The 6,554-nt window shown below is 40.9% G+C and overlaps 1 pseudogene; it reads left to right on the top strand.

Annotated features, from left to right (window-relative positions):
• The first annotated feature begins 352 nt into the window (after nucleotides 1-352).
• LOC113354700 lies at nucleotides 353-452 on the top strand (annotated as a pseudogene).
• The last annotated feature ends 6,102 nt before the right edge of the window (nucleotides 453-6,554 follow it).

Here is a 6,554-nt window from a genome sequence, read left to right as displayed (position 1 = left end):
TATAAAGAGCATTGGCTGCTCTTCAATATTCTGGCCTTCCCAAAAAGGCTCCACTCTACCACTAGTCTGGCCCACTTCTAAGGCTTCTAACCTTTTTGCTATAGCAGCAATTTTGGCATCTGATTCATAGCCTCCTTCTACCCTATTAACGTTTCCTCTACTTAAAAGAATTGTTTTCTGGGGTGCCCTACTATTTTCCCATTGCTGGGTTTTTTCGGCGATTTCATTAAAAAATTCCATCGCCGCATCAACAGTTTGGTTTTCAAATCCACCAGTGCATAGAGACTCAACCATGGTCGTTGTGGAATAATCTAAACCCTCATAAAGGATCTGAACTAGCCTAACCTTTTCTAAACCATGATGAGGACACTGGGATAATAAATCATTGAACCTTTCCAAATACCTATATAAAGATTCTCCCTCTTGTTGTGAAAATGTGCATATTTGCGTCCTAATAGACGATGTTTTGTGCCTAGGGAAAAACTTATTGAAAAAGGCAGATGTAAGTTGTTCATATGTCTCAATTGACTCGGAGTCCAAACTATACAGCCACGACTTGGCCTTATCTTTCAGGGAAAATGGGAATAACCTAAGTTTCAAAGCATCATCATCTAAGCCTCTAATTCTTAGAGTACTACAAATTTCCTCAAAATCCCTAACATGGTAATAAGGGTTTTCATTTTCTTTCCCTAAAAGATTGGGAGCATCTGTAAGGTCCCAGGTTTCAGTTCATAGGGTGCCTCCGTTTCAGCTAACTTAATACACGAAGGACGAGTAGTCCTAGTTGGATTCAACAAAGCTTTCAAAGTTGCCATTTCTGGCGCTATCGGAGCAACAGGATTCTCTCCTCAGTCAAAGACGTTCAAAAACAGACTCTTCAAAAGTCGGACTTTCTAGATTAAGGTAATCGAGACGCTTCGAACTACTAGGTTTCTCTTTAACAAATCTACCTAGTGCGTCTCTTTTACGTTCAGGCATACAATAGAATTTTCTAAATTGGAAGGGTAAGCAAACACAGATCAAGGCCGACTCAACCAAATCAAACCTATTGATTTCTAGCAAACAAAAAGCATGATGGCTCCACTTAGATTGTTTCTAGACCAGCTTCTAATCCTTCGAACGGGAATTCGTTACAATTTAAGCAAACCCCTCTGGAATCAATCCGAGTTAACGTAAGTTGAATAGAGGCGAGGGAAGCTCGGTGGAGCTTTGATACCCAAGGCCTCACCGGTATTACAAGGCGGCGCAGTCACGCATTCAACTTACAGAAACCGTCAAGAACTTCGAAGTATGCTTAAAAGAGTAACCAATATTTTTCGAATGACTTTCCTGTTAAGCTCGTTACCCTATCGGTCTCGTTCTAGTCAAAATTTTAGGCTTAGGTTCGCGTAGGTTACGTGTTCCTAAAGCGGGCAAGAAGAGAACGGTGATGAAATCCGAACCCTTATCTTGTATGGCCAGGCCTTGCCCTTTACTAGAAAAATAAATGTCGTATTCAGTCCTCAACATATATGCATACGAAGGAGTCCAGTAACTCGCTGACAGGGGATTCGCGAGTGTTTAGAATCTTACCTCCCGTTCCAGACGGGGGATGAATCGGTTGTAGTCGACTCGGGCCACTGACTCCGATGTCTAGTGTACGAACCCAAGGTGCAGAGACAATATCGTAATTGTCCTCCTTCTCTGCAAACAGTTTATATTTAAAGTACCCTTCCGTAGGGTAATAAAAAAATAATGTCCCAAAGTCCAAAAAAAAAAAAAAAAAAAAATTACAAAAATAATAAACCCTAATACAGTTTTTTTTTTAAAAAAAATAAACAAACCCTAAACTAAAATTGTCTAAAATAAAATTGTCTTCTTTTCTGTTCTTTTTGCTTTAATCTTTAGCTCCAAGTCTTTATGAAATCACCAAACTTTGGCTCAATTTTCTTTATGATCCAGAACCTGTAGACACAAGATAAATACCCAAAAACAAAAAAAGACAAAAAATAATAAAATAAATCTAAAACCCTAAAAACAAGTCCGCGTGCGGCGCCAAAAATTGATGTGATTTGTAGATAGTGGTAAAAGTGGTTCGATTCTCAGACTTGTGAAGGATAATTAGACTTAAATTCAATAAAAATAGAAAACTCACTAAAAATTATAAAATCATCAAATGATATCAATATTAAAAAAACACTGAGGCTAAGATTCCACTATTTTCCAAGTTCAAAGTGATTAACCAATACTTTATTTATGCAATTTTCTTGTTAATTTGATTCTATATTGCAACAAGTAGATTTTCAAAAGTAATAATTGTAAATACCAAGTATGAAGCATCAAAAGTCTAAACTAAGCATACTCCATCAAAATAGATCACAATCACTCAAATAAAAATCATATTCAATAATAGTTCAAGGCAAATAATCATAATAATAATTGCAATAAAAAATAAAATAGATGTACCACTTTTTGTTGGAAAAATAGCTTCCTCTATCCTCAGCAATGGGGTTTAGCTCCTCATATCAAAAACAAGTTCAAAATAAATCATGGCTCAAAAGGTGGTTTTATTGAAGAGAATAATAAAACAGCAATCTGCAACGGGTATAGATGTTACAGAAGTCCGTTACAGTTGGTGTTGCAATACTGAAGATATACGTTACTAATCAACTGTTACAGGATCAGAATTTAAGACCCTAAATACGACTGTCCTGCACAGCTTAATGCTTCAACTTAGGGTTCTTGAGAACGACATTTTTATATGCCGTCTGCAACTCTTCTTCTTCCTATTCTCGCTGCTCCTGCAACTCCACCTGTAGCGTGATTCTCTGCCTCTAAACCTACCCCCAAACTCCCGATGCCCCTTTGATACTCTCCTCTCGTATTTATATACACAAAGGGTTATTAAATCCCGAGAAATCTTCCCTTTTTCTTTCTCCACAAGACACGGTCTCTCCTTCCTTTGCTGCTTCACCTTACACGTTCCTGGATTGTTTTAAACCTCCCAAATTTTCTCTGTGATGTAATAAAATCTTATGGGATAAATATCTTCCCTTTTAATCCCACGTAACTTCCATGTAGAATCAAACAGGATCGGGTTTACTCCCTTGTTTCCGTAGATATTTTTCTTCCATATTGTTTTTGATAACTTCCAAAACTACGGAGATTTGATATCTTTTTTTTCTCGTCTTCCAACCACCTTCCCTATTTCATCCAACTAGGCCCATATGTACCCAAATCCACAAAGAAACCCGAGATACCATTGCCAGAACCCAATACAGTGAAGTACGCTGTTACTGGAATTTCAAACCATATTTCCCGCCTATTTGCTAACATTGAACCGTGAAGAAAAAGGGCGCCCCCTATCCAGAGTAGGGGTGCCTTTAGCAACTGCCTTAAGGGGTGTCCTGGGGTGCCCCTTATCTAAATCGGGGGTCCGAATAGCAAGTGTCCTCCGGATGCTTTCCGAAAACTTTTCGAGCCAATTTTTTCCAAAAATGTTTATTGGCCAAAAATACCTACAAATAAATAAAACACCATAATAAGTACAAAAATGAGCCCTAACAATATATAGAATCGAGACAAATCGGACACAAAAATGTGTCTATCACGGACACCACGGCAACACGTGCATGCCTCCATGACCGACCAGAGTCATTCTTAGGGATTGCACAAAGCCGGTCCCACATGTTTTCATAATTCTGACCTAATTTGCTCAATTGCTCATACTGGGCCCGAACTCTCTCCAACCAAGTGGAGAATCCTTCAAATAACCAATAACTGGTCCCGTGACCACCAAGAGCCGGTCCCATGCTCTCTTGGTCGGTCCTCATCTCTCATACCTAGGTTTTGTCACCTAATGCTGAATCCAGCAATATTTCAATAAATGATGAAACCTGCATTTAATCATGGTTCTTTCACCAACTCTCAAACTGAGAACCCTGGTGCGTGCTCACTCGAGCACTAGGCATCACATGGACGCTCATCATCCTATGTGGTCGGTCCCTCTTCACTCATGACAAATTTTCAGCAATTCACCAATTGTTGAAGGATTGATCAAAAATTAGGGTTTCGAACAAACGCTCCACGAATCACCATTCTGAGCAAGTTCAAACACAAAATTATGTTGATTCAGCAATCAACATCCAAATTGATAATATTCGATAATTCACCAATATTTTTGATTAATATTTTATTAGGTCACGCACCAGTAAATAATTTTTTGAATTGAGCAATACTTGCTCAGTTGCTCGAATATTGATCCAACCATCAATATTCGGTAATTCATCAGTAGTTTGTCGAATTGAGCAACACTTGCTCAATTGCACGTCAAATTACCAATTTTTGTTGAATTGAGCAACACTTGCTCAGTTGCACACCAAAATTATCAAATTCGTCGAATTGAGCAATACTTGCTCAGTTGCTCGACAAACTCTCGATATTCGGCAATTCGTCGAATTGAGCAATACTTGCTCAATTGCTCGACAAACTCTCAATATTCGGCAATTCGTCGAGTTGAGCAATACTTGCTCAGTCACTCTAGTCAGTAATTCGTCGACATCTCAGAGAACTACATGTTCAATCCTTGAATCGCTGAGCATTCACCACTTATGCTCGATTCAACAAAAGTAGACTCACAGTCTAAATCAGTCATCAACTGACCAACTAATACACGTCTGCCTTGCAGACTCCAAGATTCGTGAAATATCAATCACGTCACAAATGGGGCGATATCACTTAGGGTTTTGGTCTGGCGGTCTACAACACGTGGATTCATCCACAACGAGAAATGTGCGTAAGTCGTGTAAACGGTTGAATGAGTTAGAAAAGTAGTGGGTGCACGATCAGTCAAGTCTCCGCATGACATGGAACTGACTTTACCAAGATCTCCCACTTTCCCACTCTTTCACTCAAGAAACCGTCACACTTACAGGGATCAGTGGTATATCATTCTTGCAATATAAATAAGTCTAAATCGAGGAAAACATAAGGATGGAATATTATCAGTCATCGATTATCATCATTATCCGTCAACAACTCGATATAAACTTATTCACAGAACTCAACTTCAGCATTTCAGCAATATTGCAGACACCTTCAACATTCCCACAATCCTTGATCATCACTGATCCCACACAACTCTCAGCTTCCCTCCTACAGATCAACCCATCTCCCTCTTTGCGACAGAATTGACTATGGAACGGCCATTGTCTTGGTTTAGGCCAGAGTCATACAGATTGATTTCTCGAATCTAAGAACCCCCTTTGCAGCGGTGCATCTGTGTGAGGATTAACATTTTTCCCGGCTTGAGGAGTCTCGACAGCACGCACGACTCTTCACCTTCCCAAAAAAATCGGCGTCTCGTTTTTCCCCATCTACAATTGGGATATCAATAAATGTGGCGAACATTTTCACCTGTCCAGGCATGTGAAAATGTACACATCTCAATTCTGCGCGCATCTTGAGTAGTAGGATTGGCCCCCTACGCGAATTCAAGATAGCAGAAAAACTCAACTTTTCATTCCATGCGCGAGCAAAATGCAGCAGGGAGGTGCACCTTGCGCGAGAATTTAAGCAACATGACACATAACCTACTGAGGGAGAGTTATATGTCACCTCAACCATTTAGGGGCGAGATATGTGACACTCCAGCGCATTCATTACATTCCTGGGGGGCAAGTTGCATAACACTCCAAGCAACGCGCTTGGGGGCGAGTTATGGAACACTCCAGAAAATCGCAAAATCAGTAGAATTGGGGAACCCGAACTTCTTAACCCATAAATAGTTATGGATTAAGAGGGGGCGATGTTTGTACCCTTAAATATTCTACACCAAAAATGGGCTAAGTTAGGCCTACAAAACTCCTCATGTTAGCAAAGTATGTTCATTCGGCCTAATTTGCTCATCTAGTTAGCCTTACAAACACTCCATGTGCCAGCCCATGTGCAAGAACCACCAAACCAGGGTAAGAAATAAGCCCACAATGACGTCAGCGTGCGACATCACAAGGGCTGGCCAACCCACGACTGCCACGTCAGCATTGGGTGCCACGTCAGCATGTGGTGACACAACAACATACCACGTCAGCATTTGCATGCCACGTCATCATCTGGCGACACAACAACGAGTCGCGTCAGCAACATGTGCCACGTCAGCACGCCACGTCAACCCATGTGCCATGTCAGCATCGAGACCGATCAGTAAGTGTCACGTCGGCACTGGTCCTCCACGTCATCCTGTCGCGTCACACATGAGTTGCCACGTCATCAGAACGGAATATTCCGCTGGCATATTCCAAACTCCGGCAGAAAAGTCTGACGGCCATGTCCGGCGGTTGTTTCCGGCGTTTTTTTTGTTCCTGTGTTTCGCGAAGTAACTTAATTCCATGATCCTGATTCAGCGCATCGCGGTGTAGTTTAATTCCATAGTCCCTGTATTTTTGCACCCCACTCATGTATACTTGCGGATGTTTACGCTCGCTGAGTCTAGCCGAGTTGAGCCATTGGCTCAATGATGTTTCATCCCACTCTGATTTGCCTTGTGTATTTATACACCCACTGTGGGCTTGAGTAAT

Source organism: Papaver somniferum, chromosome 2 (genome assembly GCF_003573695.1).
Source record: "Papaver somniferum cultivar HN1 chromosome 2, ASM357369v1, whole genome shotgun sequence".
Lineage (NCBI taxonomy): Eukaryota > Viridiplantae > Streptophyta > Magnoliopsida > Ranunculales > Papaveraceae > Papaver > Papaver somniferum.
This window is presented reverse-complemented; position numbering and strand designations above follow the sequence as displayed.